The sequence below is a fragment of the Fundulus heteroclitus genome, unplaced genomic scaffold (genome assembly GCF_011125445.2).
Source record: "Fundulus heteroclitus isolate FHET01 unplaced genomic scaffold, MU-UCD_Fhet_4.1 scaffold_67, whole genome shotgun sequence".
In the NCBI taxonomy this organism is placed as follows: domain Eukaryota; kingdom Metazoa; phylum Chordata; class Actinopteri; order Cyprinodontiformes; family Fundulidae; genus Fundulus; species Fundulus heteroclitus.
Genome location: NW_023397110.1, coordinates 150,002 through 166,080, shown reverse-complemented (window position 1 = coordinate 166,080; position 16,079 = coordinate 150,002). Strand labels below are relative to the sequence as shown.

General features: G+C 37.8%; 1 long non-coding RNA gene across 1 annotated transcript; it reads right to left on the bottom strand.

Annotated features, from left to right (window-relative positions):
• Positions 1–465: 465 nt before the first annotated feature.
• LOC118561573 lies at positions 466–1,534 on the bottom strand. The gene is made up of 2 exons (XR_004930141.1): positions 1,262–1,534; positions 466–685 (listed from the first exon to the last, which is right to left on the bottom strand). It is a non-coding gene; the product is annotated as an uncharacterized LOC118561573 (long non-coding RNA).
• Positions 1,535–16,079: the final 14,545 nt, after the last annotated feature.

Genomic DNA, 16,079 nt, shown 5'->3' with positions numbered 1-16,079 from the left:
AATTTAAGTAAACTTAGAACAACTTCTCAGTGATAACATCAATTTATTTTTAGGGAAACAAGTATTTACAATAAACTGTCAAAAACATTTTAACTATTTACAGAAGATATAAAATAAATATTACTAAAGAACACACATATATATATATATATATATATATATATATATATATATATATATATATATACAATTTTGACTGAGCAGGAGTCCCTGGTGGTGCTGCTGGACTGGATGGGATGCCACACAGATGACCTTGGAGTCTTATCACTGCGAGTGGGACATCATCTGGGGGGTGGGGGATGCCTCTCTCCACTGTTCACCACATCGTCCATCAGGGTTTGCAGGGCTGACCCAACTGACCGCTGCCATGTTCCTAAAAATGTTTAAGAAGATGCAGAAAATGACTATACTACAACTGTTTTCATAACCCTTACATGAGAAAAGCTAAAAAGTGATTATACTTGCCATCTAAATGTAATCGTGGTCGGGTAGACCCTCCTCCAGGGCAGACACCTCGGCAGACAGCTGGTCCCGCCAGGGAGCACCACTGACTGCCTCCAACACGTTCTCCCCCTCCTCATCCTCTGGCTTGTCGTCCTGCACTTCATCGTCTGGGGCCATGATGTCACCGGCTCCCAGGCAGATGTTGTGCATTTAAATTGATGCAGCAGTACATCGGCCTTGTCTGGATAGAGACATGAAGATTAAGAACAACAGGATTAGATGATAGCAATTTCATTTTAGCTGATATAATTCTAGTGAATGTTAACCCCTTAACGCCTGGTGTTGCTAATTTGTGACCAAACAATTCTGGCCTTTACTTATTTTACTTCATCTAGATCCACTATTTAACTTATATACGTTACGTATCTAAATATATAACTTACGTTATATATTTAGATTTATTTTTCCTGTATTATTTTTTCGTTATGTAATTACAAATAAAATCAGGCAGTAAGGGGATAACAATTTAGACAAATAATGATTTATTTCTCAATATTAGTTTGGCTTCTCAACACAACATTAGTGATAGTGAAAGTAGTGATTTAAGTCAGTTATTTACAGGGTTTGTACACATTTAACTATTCAATTCAAATTACTAAAGTTACAAACATAAGCTTATATCAAGTCTTACAAATAAATATAACATTTTATATTTAAACATATTCGTCAATCTGCTGACAAGCGTTTGTTTAATAACTGGTATATTATGATCATTAGCAGGCCCCTGTGGGTGAAAATAATAGCAGGTAAATGTTACCTCTCCACTGCGCTCCTCCAGCCTGAGAAAAATTCGTTGCCGGTTTTACTGCCGCCGAAGCCGGCTAAACCGACTCTCCTCCACCAATAACAAGTAAATAAAATAAAATAATTCAATATCCATTTTTTTGCGTCGTTTATCGGCGCTGGTGCTGTTTTCGCCGGGCTTGGGGTAGACGTGATGACGTCGTGTCGCAACCAGGAAGTGCTCCAAAGGCTAGACCGTCCCATTTACCAACGGCTGAGGATCCTCCGGAGCATCCTCCGATGGCTGGGTCCTCCTAAGGCTGAGTAGGCTGGGTCCTTCGAAGGACGCAGCCGCCGAATTGAGACACAGCTTTTGTCCCTCTTCAAAAAAAGGTAAAGTCTTAGGTTAACACAACTTATAGTCATCCTTCTAACATTTTCTGAGTTGTGGATCCCTGCAGCACCTCTAGAGTGTTCTTTGGCTCCTTGGTTGCTTCTCTGGATGATTCTCCCCTTGGCATGCCTGTCATTTTAGGGCAGGACAAGTCTTTGTAGGTTTGCATATGTGCCATACTCTTTCCATTTCAGATAATGGCTTGAACAATGCTGTGGAATAAAATCAAAGCTTGGGATATTGTTTCATAACCTAGCTCTGCATTAAACCTCTCCACAAATTTCCATGATGACGTCAGTTCACAACTGTTCTCTCAACAAATCAGAAAAAGATAGAAATATGAAAAATACAAGCAATGAGAACCAGCTGAATTGTTTGCTTTTGTCACCTATGAGTACATATACAGCACATGCATACACAGACACACAATCAAAGAGTTCTTTTTGGGGAACTTTTGTGGCACTAGTGGGCCTTTTATCGAAAGCAGGCTTAAAAGAAAGGGGCTGAGAAAGGGGAAAGAGCAGCAAAAGACTGCAGGCCAGAGTTAAACCTGGATCAGCCACATCGAGGACCAAGGCCTCCATACATTAGCCAAACACAATAACTGTCATGATTTGGGTTTTGTTTTGGTTTATGTTTAATATTTGATCAGCTATTCCTGTCTTCCACCTCAGGTTTTGTTTCTGTTCTGTCTGGTTTTGGATTCTTCAGCTTTTGTACTGTTTTAATTTATCCGGTCTTTGTATTTAGTTCTGATCTCCCTTCGGTGCTCTGTGTAGTCTTAGTTTATCTTCTATCTTAGGTTCGTTCTTCATGGTTATTTATGTTCTAGGGTTGGTCTAGTGTCTGTTCCTTTCCACGTGTTTTCTGTCAGCTTGTTTCCTCCTGCACCCTCTTCCGTCCCTCTGATTACATCCATCTGTTTCTGGTTAATTGGCTCACTCTCTCTCCTTTGTTCTCCTGCCTTTTTTAAGCCTCCCTCCTCTGCCACTTCCCTGCCAGTTCATCGTCAATTCTAGTCATGTCAATTGTGTCTTTCCATGTCAAGTCTCCGGTGAGTTTAAGTTCCACATTTTTTCCTGTAATGTCTACTTCTGGATCATTTAAGTTTGCCACCTCCCGGTATGAGTTTTTTGGACTGCCATTGTTTGTATCATTTTTGGATTATGATTTTTGACCTCTGTTTTGCCTTTATCTAATCATTAAATCCTGCTTGATCTCAAACCTCTTTGTCTGGTCGAATTCTGGGTCTTCCTGTCTCTGAGCTTCATGACAATAACTTTATCTATTTAGTCAGATTTAACAACTATCCTCGTTCTTAATTTGTTTCACGACCAGTGATATAATGTAGGTTAAGATAAGCTTCTGTAACTTGATTCTCCCTTTCTTAACACTTCACTAACTACTTATCGCATCTGACAAAAGTTAAATCAGATAATTGCTGGTTTTATTTTTGGTAACACGTATGTGTGTTACCAAGTACCTTCAATGGAAAAACAATAAAGTAAATGGTCTTGCTGCTCGCACAGAACCATGAATATTACCAATTACATCGACAGAAACTCTTTAATCTTAGATCACAAGTGGGTCTGTACAATTAGATTGTTTTAGACTGAGATTGGTGTCTGATTTGAGCCAACCTTTACACTTTTTATTTTATTTCAAATGCTTTTTATCTGTTCTGATGTTTCAAAATCGTATCTGTAATACTTATTGGCTTCTCTCAACCTTAGCTGTGCGTGTCTTCATGTCTGCTTGTCTAGTTGCCCTGTGATGGACAAGGGACCTGTCCAGGGTAGACAACCACTGCCCACTGAATCTTGTTTGACAAACTCCATCAGAGAAACTTTAACCAAAACCAACAAAAAATAGATTTGTAAACTCAACAAGTAAAAGCAAACAAAAGTGGGTCTTTTTGTACTATTTCAAAAACGAAAATCAAAACATAAAACAACTACAATAGCCAGGTAGTATTTGTTTGCACAACCTAGAACTAAAACACAAGTTTAAGTATTTTGGTTCAATTTTAGAATTCAGTGTACTTTATTCTTTCAGCATACAAGATCTGAAAACAAAACAATTAAATATACAAATAGAGAAACTGACTTCTATCCATATAGATACTGGATAGGAATTAGATCTGTAATATGTCTTAACATGACATTTGTTTTGAAAAAAAAAACATTAAATACGTTTATAAGATTGGATCAATAGTTTTATTTTGTAATAGTGTAGCTATTTGATTTTTCATGTACAATTAAACAAATGCAAGTAATTGTACTGTATAAGTTTTTCTGCAAGTTTTTCAGTCAAATATGGACGTTATGATAAAAAGCCCTCTGATAGACTGGCGACCTGTACAGGGTGTACCCTGCCTCTCGCCCATTCACAGCTGGAAATAGACACCAGCACCCTTCGCGACCCCACAAGAGATAGACGTGTTAGAAAATGGATGGATGGATGATAAAAAGCCTGCTTCCTTACGCATTTTCTGAGTAATTAAAACAATTAGCAGTCCAAAGTCTTCCTCCACAATTATCATTATCAAGCAATGAGAAGTGAAAATGGAAGCTGTGCACCTCATTCATCTAGAAGTCACACATCACAGCCCAGTTGTCTCTTAGCTCTCACCAGGAAGTATTTTTTTCTGTCCCTTGCACTGCAATCTCTCTCCATGCACATTTACAGTATACTGCATGCCATTTACTACACAGCGCATGAAGACATCCATGTGATGTGTTTATTCAATCAAATTGATTTCCCTGGACACCACAGAGTCAGCATTCTAACTTAATTGAATTCAGGCTTAATTCATGCGTCTTCCTTGTTCAGGTTCCCCCTAACAGTCTCCCGACAGTTAAGGGCTGTGCCCAGCAGGGAGCTGTAAGTTTAAGTGGTGTTAAATATTTACAGTAGAGAGGTATAAATTAATATTTTACTGAAAATGTATTTCATTGCACTCTGCTCTCAGTCAGGTCTCCAGTGAATGGGAGCCCATTGAAGATGCTGAAACAAATAGCAGAAAATGAACACTGAGCAAGATCACGGATCATGCTTTCCCCTTTTTGTGTCCATTTGTCGTTCTGTTTTTCCTTTTTAGAAGATGGAAAAAAAATACTCTAAGAGGAAATTTCAAGAGATATAGGAAGGAGTGTTCATGCTAAGGAATACAATGTTTGTTAGCATTTTTTTATCTTGGTGCAACAGTCTCCACTTCACTTATTAACTTAATCCCCAAATCAAACCTCAGCAGGAAACATTTACAAACAACCAGTGCCTCCTCTGTGTAGAATGTCCATAACTCCTGTTCTTGCTTGTTTAGACATAGAGGACACATTTCTGTGTATTTTGTAAGGTTACAAAATTCTCACAGCAGAAATCTTACGACTGCCTGTTACTGGTCAAGATAAAATCCCAACAATATGTCATATTTAAGGGCACCAGCCAACACTTCCTTGGTGCTTCTGGAGGAAGATAAAGATATATACTTCATTGTCACTTACTTACACTTGAAATCTGCCTCTGCAATTGAGTCATCTAAGACACTGATACAATATACCTTGTAATGCACTGGCCAGTCTCGTGTGCGTGCATGCAAGTCAGCCCCTGTGATAGTATAGTATGTCACTTCCATCTGTGATTTGGCCTGAGCTCACAAATAGGCTGTTAGCAGCAGTTTGGCACTACGAACATTCTTCAGGTATCAACAGATGGTATGAAAAAGACCCCATGTCATCATTTGTGACAAGCTGTTAATCTGCTACATTTTGTTTGTTGTTTTTACTCCACCATACAAAAAGCCGATGAGTATTATGTGCAGAACAATTTTCCGTATTACATTTGTTTTAATTATCCCATTCATATCTCATTTATTCCAAAGACAATTTTGCCTGAAATTATAAGGAACCAACTGGATGTAGCCTGGAATTATTTTGTAAAGATTGTTAATCAAATGCTTCACTGCCCAGTGCATTAGAGTAAAATTTGTCATCATGTTTTACAGAAAGTTAAAGAACTCAAGGAAGTTTAAGGTGTATCACATAATTGTTCAGATTGGTCATGCAGGTGCAACTGAATATGTACTGTGGCAGCTCTGGGTAGGATTTGTGGTGTGATAGCAGAAATATTCCAAGGGCTTGGCAAGGGTAGTGGTCATGAGACAGTCCAGTTCAAAATCCAGAATACTTTGAAGTCAAATGAGGTATCCAACAAGGACGAGAAGCGGAAAGCCAAGGAACAAAAACCCTGTTGGTCAGTTGGCAGGCAGGCAAGGCCGAACACTGGACATCTACTCACAGAGGGTATTCAATAGTATGGCGGCATGAGACTGTGGGAGCCCAGTATACAAAGGCCAGTATATAAAGGCAGATGAAGAGGAGTAGGTAATAAACTTAAGCTGCTGTCAGAGGATCACAGGAAAAGCTGATCATAATAATTAGGAGGTACAGAAGGTGAAGGAGTGGAAGGAGCAGACAGTTGGCTAAAATCATAACACTAACAGTCAAAATAAAGCCAATATTTGCTGTAATGGTACAATCTTTATTGGTGTTTGTGAGACTGAGTCGTATATGGGTAATGGAGAGAGGCAAAGTTATGACGTAATCGTTTCATAATAGATACAGATCAATTTGGATACACAGCCTAAATTCCAGCTGTCGAATCCCAGCTGCAGAAATGTTTAATAAGGGCCAAAAAAGGAAGATTTTTTTTTCTTTTTGGGGGTGGGGGTATTACTCACCATGTCATTCATACAGAGATTGCAACTCTTAAACATTTGTAAGCATTTTCCATCATGTTTTAAGTTTTACTGGACTGGAGATTAAGATGTTCTCAAGTAACAAGCAATTTACACAGAAACACAGCAACAAGAAAAATAGCTACATAAATAAATCTTAAAAGTGCCCATGACACATTCCTGTCAAAGCAGTGAATATTTCAATGTTTTCTGCCTTGAGAAGTTTTGTATAATGTATAGGTTAGGTGTGTTTGTGTGTGTGTGTTTGAATGTATATGTGGGGCAAGGGGGTTACAGATGCGGAATTCACCTGTGTGTGTTACAAACTGAGCTTGTTACACTTCCTAGATGAATTATATGCCTGATATTGGTCCTCGGCTCTTTCTTAATTAAACACATAGCATCACACATTTATTTAACTCTTCCATTGACAATGAATTCAACTGTTTGAATTCCCTTTGGCTGCCAACCTCCTCCTGCCACTCTTCCATCATCCTTATTCCCAATGACAGATATAAAGCCAACAGAGATTAAGATAGCTCATTGGCCTGAACTTTATCTGCACATGGTGCAGCACCTAGGAAGTAAAATCACAGATGGATGCAATTGTTTCTGTAACTCCCTCCAAGTCGAATAACAGACACAAGGTGTTTAAACAAAATAATATGTTGCAGTAAGAGACTACATGAAAACACAAAAGTGTGATTAAAATATGAAAATCATGCAAGAGCAGCAGAATCCATTTTCATGTAGTGCAAACGTGTATGTAGAATGCTGAGTAGGACTATTTGGGGGATATTTGTGTGTCTGCTGTGCGCGACGGTCCCCTGATTGAACAGCTGTCGCTGCTGGCTTAGTGTGTGTACCAACCAGATGGGAAACACAGGGGTCAATGGCACTGACACATTGTCTCCAGATGAGCTTGTTGGAAGATTCATAGTACAAAAAGATGCACATACACCACATTAAAACACCCCAGTGGTATGTAAACAGACAGAGCTGGAGAGCCAATGGTAACACTCAAGAACATGGGCAAGTGTTTTTGTGTGAAACGTTTTTTTTTTTTATTCCATTGGTAATAAATAAATAAATAAATAAATATAAAATGAATGAAACCTGGCAGTACTGGAAACCAGGAATGGGTAATAACTTTATATTTACTCAGTTGCATTTACTTGACTGTTTCAAAAAACTGTTCTTCTTGGAGTAGTTCTACTGCACCATGCTCTTCACTTGTACTTCAGTAATATCATTTAAAAAAATAAAGCTTCTTCTAGATATATACACTTTCTGGCCACTATACCCACCTCTAGCTACTTTACCAAATGAGGAACAAGCACATTTTAACCCAAAAATGCACCAGACACAGAGACATACTTACTGTTTCTATTAAAGCCAGACTGCTTGTTTTTATGTAGGCTTTATCGTTTCAATGTTATTTTCAATCTGCTAAACCTCCTGCACCATTTGGGGGTCAAGTGAATATACAGCAAACGGTATCGATTGACAATGGCAGTTTGTTGCACTGTTCTAGCAAGTATACATTAGCAACTGTTATAACTGTTTTTAAAAGGTTTATGTCAGCAAAAAAAGGGAATTTCAAAATTTTAGTCTCCTGCCTTTCTTCTGGCAGATTTGTAATCATGTTTAATTTTACTAATTATTTGTTTTCTTTGAAATACCAGAATTTGCACATATGTTTATATCTTTGTCTGTCTGATTACTTTTTCACAAAGCTGAGATTATGGTCACACAGTTCAATATTGGAGTAACCTTCTTACCGACTACTTTTTACTATCACCTAGTACTGTCAGTGCATTCTTGGATGACTACAGCTTACTTCTACTTGAATAAAACCTTTGAAGTAACAATTCTCTTACATGAACACAACTTTTGCTACTCTTCCCAACCTCTGATAAAAAAAGATTCTAGCATCAAACAGCAGTATCGATAGCAATTATTTGATACCTTTACATTCAGTCCAGTATACAATCATTTTAAATTAGCTTTAGTTGTTGCTACACTCTGCTGACACTTTTTATGCTATTCTTAATTAAGTACATTTAAATTGTATGGACAGACTGCATCTGTCACTTTTCACTTTATAAAAAGATCTTGTGAAAAAAAAATCACGTTTAGTGTGCATTGTTTATGGAAAGCTAAGTCCAAGATCTTAAAATTTAACTGGTCGCAAGCAACTTTATTTGATAGACCTTCCTTTTAGATCCCCTTTTGCTATCAGAACTGCCTTAACTGTTTGTGAAATGTATTTAACAAGGTATTTGAAACATTTATCAAAGATTGTGGTCTATATTGACATGATATCATTACCTATATTCACAACATGGCTGCACATCCATGATGTGAATTTTATTTTTTGACTTTACTCTTAAAACAGACACTATACTTTAACATATTTAATCTAACAAGCCAGAAGAATTATACAACTTCATTACTGGACTCTCATAATTAGACATGATGGAATAAAGGTAAAATCGGGAAGTGAGAGAGTCAAACTCTTGGTTTACATGCGCTTATCCACCTTATTTTCAATGGAAATACGGTGACAGCGAGTTGACATTTTTTGTGCAGTTTATCATTTCAGTCAAGCTAATGTTATTTGGACTAGGGAAGCGCTGAAACGGAAGAGCTGCACAAAAAAACAGAAGTTGGACCCATAGTTATGACCGCGTTCGAAAATAAGGTGGATAAGGGTCAGCAAGGACACGCCCCTGCAGGAGTGGTACATCCCTCCCATGTCGTCTTTGGTATACATGTCACTGCTAGACTGTGAAATAGCATCAGCTCTAGGGTTATCCACATGTCCATTCTGCCTTTAGATAACTGTTCATTTGTTTATGCATGCCGCATCTGTGACGTCTGTGAGTTATCGTTTCCCAGCAACCCCAGCATCTGTCATCCCATGATCTTTAACACTTTTACTCCACCACATCCCAAGTTGCTGAGTTGTATTGAGAGATATTGTGACTCCATAGAGCAGGGAACTCACTGTCATGTTCAAAGGTTTGATTCTTATTATGTAGGGTCTCATTTATAAAACATCGTAAAGGATCTATACTAAAAGTGTAGTTACACCTTAAAGCTTTGCCATATGCCAAAAAAAGATTTATAAAACCACGCACATTCACACCAGTATGCAATTTTTCAATTGTAGATCACAGCTGTACCTCAGCGTTTATTCCCTGGCTTCCAGTAACTTAGCTAATAAACTCGGGCGACCAACCAGGGATCTCCTCATGATTTGCTGTTATGTTTTATTTAAAGTTTAAAGAAGAGTAAGGCGCTAGCTAAGGCTAATTTAGCATGACTGTTTTATTTTGAAAAAGGGTCGGAATGTGAAACAATGTCCTGCATTTGACTGGGTCTGATTCGGAAAAAGTAAAAATCCACCTGAAAATTTTTGATGCTTACAGATTATTAAGGAAACTACGTCAAAGATACAAAAAAATAAACTGCAGCTACAACATGGACCGGAGGACACGTTCTAACTGGGTGAGGCCAGAGAAAGGAGATTCTCACAGAGCTTTTATGAAGTTATTTTTTTATTTTTACACGGAGTGGAGTACGATGTGAAGGAGCATCGTGGATGCAAGTCGCACCAGAAACGTCTGAAAAAGCCTCCTGTGGATCTATGGACTCATTTTACTCCAATCCAAAAGCACCTGCCAGGCAGACAAGTTACTGCAGCCAACAATATTTAACTTTACGCAAAAGTTTAACATTTTCTAATTAAAAAGTGTTCGTCTTTAAAAGCAAGTTGTGTTTTTTTCTCATAAACTTTGAGCAATTTTATTAAACTTCTTAATAATTTAACATCCCAACCATCCATCGATTTTCTATAGCCACTTTTCCGTACAGGTGTCACATCAAGCCGTATCTGATGGGGAGACGCGGCTCAATGTCACACAGGGTTGTGGGGGGTCCAGTGACTATCTCCAGGCGGGGACACGGGGTCCATCCTGGACAGGTCTCAAGTCACATGGCTAAAATATAACTGTTTATTAAACTTCAAAAAAGTTAAATAATGCCTTTTTATAAACTCATGAGTTGTGATAATTTATTGCTGTGCAATAATGGGCAGAGACTGGTTATTGTAATGTGCAATCTGTGTTAATTTTAAATGTACAACCTCATCATAGTGTTGGTTATGTGTCCTGCATTGTCCAAGGCTGTGGTTGGTCTTGTATGTTCATAGGATTGGTTTATAGTGAATGTGACAGGGAGCCAGAGAGTTAATGTACGCAAGCTGCTGTCCTTTGTACTAGTTGCAGTTTATGGAGGGTTTTCTGGAGGACAGGGAGGGAAGGAAGGGAGCTGAAATTGTAAAATCGAGAGGCAAGTGGACTGTGAACCAGTTTGGCAAAAGTGTGAAGGAAGAACTCGATGCTGCAGAGATGAAAGTTAACCAGGTGATGTTATGGGTGTGGAAAGTGAAGTAGAGGATGGAGAGAGCTGTCCAGGATGGTGCCAAGGCTCTGAAGCTGAAACGTGGGAGAGATACAGGAATTGTCCATGGATATTTTAAAACTACCAGATTTGGTTAATGTTGACTTTGCACAATAAGCAAATGAGGTAACTAATGTGGCATGAAGAACATACTCTCATTATTCTGGCATTTAGCAGGTATAAATAATTATTGTTATTCTAACTTACCTAAAACAGGAAAAGTGTTGTGATTTTATGTCACAAAAAGGAAAAAAAAGTACTTTCATGTGGTTTATGTAAACATCATGTTTCAGCTGTATGGTTCTGTTTTTAAAGGAAATTAACAGGATAACTTTTTTTTTTTTTATCAGGCTGTATAAATAAAGGTAGGCTGTAGTCATCGTTAATGTTTTTTCTGTAAAAGAGACAACTTTAAATATATTCTGAGAAAATACATTTGATAATTTCAAGAGATTAGTATTTTTTACATACAAGAAAATAAAGCAGAAAACCTTTATTTATATATATATATATATATATATATATATATATATATATATATATATATATATATATAATTTCTTTACACATACTGAGCAAAATAACTATTTTAACATGTCTGAAAAGTGCATTTCACAAAAAAGAAAACACTAAGATCTTGAATATATGAAATATATGAAATATGTTTCGGTTAAACTGATTATTTTTGCTTTAACCCCTGAGTTAGTGTTGCTTTGGTGTGTAAGTTTGCTAAAACTGTGTCAGACTCTGTAATTTTCTCTGGTCCCCTGCCTGATCTGTAGGTGGCGTCCTGAAAATGTGGGCTACACTGAAACTGCCAAACTTTCTGAGGAAAACCTGGTCTGATCCAGAGACATGGCATCCATCCCATTTTGGATGGTGCAGTGATTCCTAGAATCTACTAGTTGTTACTAGTTCTGACAACCCAGGGTCCAGACCAGGAAGCAGAGCCGTAGTTTAACACACCTCTCTGCAGCTTCATCACAGTTACCCACCCATTACCCCATTCAGACAGTGTATTTTCAATGGCCAAAACTAAACAGGTTAACAAATGATCTAAAAGTAGCAAATCAGAAAAATCTAATAAAAATCAATACGACTCAACTTGAACCAAACAAATAAAACAATTAAATATGGTTTAGTAAATATGAGGTCTCTCCCTCCAAATACTTTGTTAGTTAATGAAATAATTTCTGATAATCAGATTGATTTATTTTGTCTCACAGAAACCTGGCAACCAGAGGACTACATAAGAATAAATGACTCAACTCCCTCTAATTACTTAAATTTCCATGATCCCAGAACTACAGGATGAGGAGGAGCTACCATTTTTGAGTCTTATTTATTAATTAGTCCCAGGCCAATTAATAACTAATTATTTTAACCCTTAGTTTCCTTCATCCAAACTGCAAAGCATGAAATCTCTGTTTGTTGTTTTGTATCATCCACCAGGTCCTTACTCTCAGTTTTTAGATCAGTTTTTAGACTTCTTATTTGATTTAGTGTTAAATACTGACATTATTATAGTGGGGGATTTTAACACTCATGTTGACACTTGAATGTGATAACTTTAATGCAGCCTTGAAAAGTATCCTAGATTCAATTGGTTTTGCTCAAAATGTCCAGAAACCAACGCACTCTTGCCGTAATACTTTGGACCTTGTGTTGACATATGACACTGATTGCGAAGAAATGCCCACTGATGCTGGGCATTTCTTCGTATCACAGAAATGCCCAGCAGATGGCAGGAATGGTGTATCTTCCCTTTCACAAATTTACACTTTTGTTGATGGTGTCACTTCCGCATTGCGCTTTACATTAGACAATGTAGCCCCTAGAAAAAGAGAGTGATTATTCACAGGAAGTTGGCTCCCTGGTTTAATTTATAGCTGTGTTCTTGGAAGCACAACGGAGAGAAAATGCGTCCCTACACATCTAGAGGAATCCTACCTAATCTGGAAAAACAATCTACTGTTGTGTAAAAAGACCCTTCACAGAGTTAGAGCAGCATATTTTTCATCATTAGTAGAGGAGAATAAAAACAATCCTAGGGTTTCAAACTTACCCAGAGTCATAGCTCTGTTGATCCATCAATTCCCTTAGCACTGAGCAGTAATGACTTTATTGGTTTCTTCTTAAATAAAATGTATTCTATTAAAAAACAAACCATTGACATCCTCCCAAACATGATTACCTTTTCCTAAATAAGTGAGGTAGCTTTGGAGGAATCTTTAAAACCGGATTGGTTTTAAACGCAGTAGAGCTTTCTGAGTTATCTAAAATTCTAGCTTCATCTAAACCTTCAATTTGTATGTTAGACCCAATCCCAACCAGATTATTTAAGGGAGTATTTTCTATGATTAATGCCCCATTTTAGACATGATTATTCTATCCTTAGTAAATGGATATGCACCAAAGGGGTTTTAAAGCAGCTGTTATTAAACTTTTACTTAAGAAACCATCTCTTGATTAAGATGACTTAATAAATTACAGACCTATCAAGCCGATCTAATCTTCCTTTCCTATATAAAATTCTTGATAAAGTAGTTGCTAATCAAGTATGTGAACACTCACAAAGTAGTTACCTATTTGAAGAGTTTCAGTCAGGCATCAGAGTTCAACATAGCACCGAAACATCTTTGGTGAAGGTCACTAAGGATATTCTCATGGCCTCAGATAATGGACTTGTTTCTGTACTTGTCCTGTTAGAGCTCAGTGCTGCATTTGATAACTTGTGGAGTACAACAGGGTTCAGTCCTTGGGCCAATTCTCTTTACTATATATATGCTTCCGATTGGTAAAATTATCAGACACCATGGGATTAATTTCCACTGTTATTCTGATGACACACCTATATTTATCTATAAATCCTGATGAATCCAATATGTTACTTTGACTACAGGCATGTCTTGATGACATCAAAATTTGGATGACTTTAAGTTTCCTGCTTTTAAATTCTGACAAGAAAGAAATTGTGATCTTTGGACTTAATCAAGCACTTAATCTGAATGGCATTTAATTGGCCTCTCCTAATAAAGGTAAAAAAAACTCTGCTGAGTTCTCCTACTGTTATCCAATTTGCATTGTTTGTTGTTATTTCAACTTTTAACTTTTTGTTCTCTGCCATTTTATTTTTTTATAGTAGGTACACCTGATCTGACTTTCTGTTAGTAGTGACCTCATCCAGGGGAGGGCGATCATCCGCTATTACCATATAACATAGAAAGGATTCCTTGATCAATGTGTGCTTCTGTGCTTTTTGTGTCTCTATGTTGTCTTCTCTAACCCCTTGTCGGTCGAGGCAGAAGACCGTTCACTGGTTCTACTGGAGGTTTTCCTCTCTGTTAAAGGGCAGTTTTCCTCTCTCTTGCTTGTTCAGTATGAGGGATTGCTGCAAAGCCATCATTAATGCAGATGACTGGCCACTGTGGCTCTACGCTCTTGCATGAGGATCTAATGCTGCTTGTCATGAAAACAATCTACTGGGTTTCCTTAGATAGGACATATTTTAACAATCTATTTGATTTGATTGAATTTGACTTTGTAAAATGCCTTGAGATGACATGTTGTGAATTGGTGCTATATAAATAAAACTGAATCGAACTGAAAACTATCAAATGAGGAGAAGCGAGAGCCGTTTAAGCTGTTCTTCCTTCCAAGACACATATAAACCAAACAGTAGCATTGTCTCTTTCCTTGTCCTTTAGATTGTGGTGACGTTAAACCTATGAATGCTAAATCTAGATCACATGCATAGCCATTTTTATGTTCTCTTTAATGTTTCAGTTTCATTCATAGCATATGTCTTAGATAGCCATCTGCAGTAAAACATCCTCTCTTCAGAATGGACTGCCTCTGCTGCTTTACTGACCAATTAATGATATAGTAAAAAAAATACGACAGCCTATAAAGACATCCAATAGCTTATTGGCTGTCTGGAGACTGTTTTATAAAGGAGTTAAAGACAAAAGCGGACTGAATAAATGTTAATTGTTTCCAATTCAATGATCTTGGGACTTTACAGGGAAAGTGTTATGAAAATAAAATGATGAAAATAAATGCCTATTTGTGTAGAAGTGGCTATAATTATAAGGAAATACACAATTATCATACAGAAAACTAGCAACCTCAACAGCCTATATCACAATTTATAACTGCCTTTTTAATTGCAGTTTGGCTCATAATCTGTCATAGTTGTATTTGTTATTTTGTCTGAAATCAAGAAATATGTAAAAATAATAAGAAAAAAAAAACAACAACTATGAGGCAGAAGATATTGCACACAAAATAGGCCAAAGATTAATGAAGCTGTAATTGCAAAACCAAACTCAGGCAACACAATAGACACCCAAGAAAAAAGTAGCAATTGCAAAGTCCCCATCTCAAATCTGGGTGTGTACAACTTATATTTTATTTGACAAGCGAAAAGGAAGAAGTCAGGATAAATGTTTTCTTAGACCAGAGATCCCATAAACCAGAACCATCTGGCTACTTTTTACAACAAACAATGAAGTGAAATAAAATTCAGTAACCATTCAGATTGTATTTTTTATCCTCTGGTTCTTTCCAGCATTGTTAGCCAAGGCATACACCTTTCAGGATGCAGCTTGTTGGCTGCATGCTGAGCCTCTCTCCCTCTCTCTCTTTCCTGCGCAGCCTGATTGGTTTCCACCTGTCAGGCTGCAATCAACCTCTAACTGCTCCCACCTGGTTCCACCCTTATTTATACTTACCTCAGTCTGTTCTTACTCGCCGGTCTGTAGTGTTCACTCCCGCTCCGTCTCTCCCAGAATTCTTGTCAGCTCAGTTTTTTTGTTACATTTGTAACCATTTTGTACACACTGAAGACGTCGCTTCAACTTGGTTTTTGTTCAAGTCATTTCCCTAAGACTCTGCTCCATCGGAAGCTCTCAATTCCTGTCCTCGTCTCCTGTGTTGTCTCCACGTTCTCAAGTTCCTGAGCTGTTCAACGTTCTCAAGTTCCCGCTACTGTTCCACGTTCTCAAGTTCTGCAGCTGCTCGACGGTCAAGTCCGCAACTGCTCCACGTTCTCAAGTTCTTCAGCTGTTTCCGCGTTCTCAAGTTCCTGATCTGTTCCACGTTCTCAAGTTCTGCAGCTGTTTCCACGGTCTCAAGTTCTGTGCTCCAGAGTTTCCTCCCGGTCAGTCACCCATTACTCCTCCTGTCAGCCAGCTTCTGCACCCTTCATCTCCGTCCATAAAAAGACTCTGGTTACTCTCGTCATCTATCTTCCAT